The sequence below is a fragment of the Myotis brandtii genome, unplaced genomic scaffold (genome assembly GCF_000412655.1).
Source record: "Myotis brandtii unplaced genomic scaffold, ASM41265v1 scaffold269, whole genome shotgun sequence".
NCBI lineage: Eukaryota > Metazoa > Chordata > Mammalia > Chiroptera > Vespertilionidae > Myotis > Myotis brandtii.
The window spans coordinates 123003-123461 of record NW_005360226.1 but is presented as its reverse complement, the minus strand read 5'-3'; positions in this window follow the sequence as shown (position 1 = coordinate 123461).

Sequence of the window (459 nt, the reverse complement as noted above, 5' to 3'; positions counted from 1 at the left end):
TTTTTTTGAAGTTAGGAGGTCTATTTTTTTTTTATTTTGCAGTTAGTAGGGCCTTTTTTTTTGAAGTTAGGAGAGCCTTTTTTTTGAAGTTTTGTTTTTTTACTTCAAAATAAGGTATGTGCAGTGTGCATAGGAATTTGTTCATAGTCTTTTTTTAAACTATAGTCGGGCCCTCCAATGGTCTGAGGGACAGTGAACTGGCCCCCTGTTTAAAAAGTTTGAGGACCCCTCTTTTAGGCCACATTTATGCACCTGGGTGTCTAGACATAGAATACACTACGGTGGAGACTGTAACATTTCTAAGGTGTCATGTTTCTAAACGCAAGTCTCCTCATGTCAATTCAAGCCCACCCTGTAAAAGTGCATCAAAATGCCTAGATTCATTCAATAAATATTTATCAAGTGCCAAAAATGTGACCGGCCCCATGTTAAGTGTTAGGGACACAAACATCAGTCATC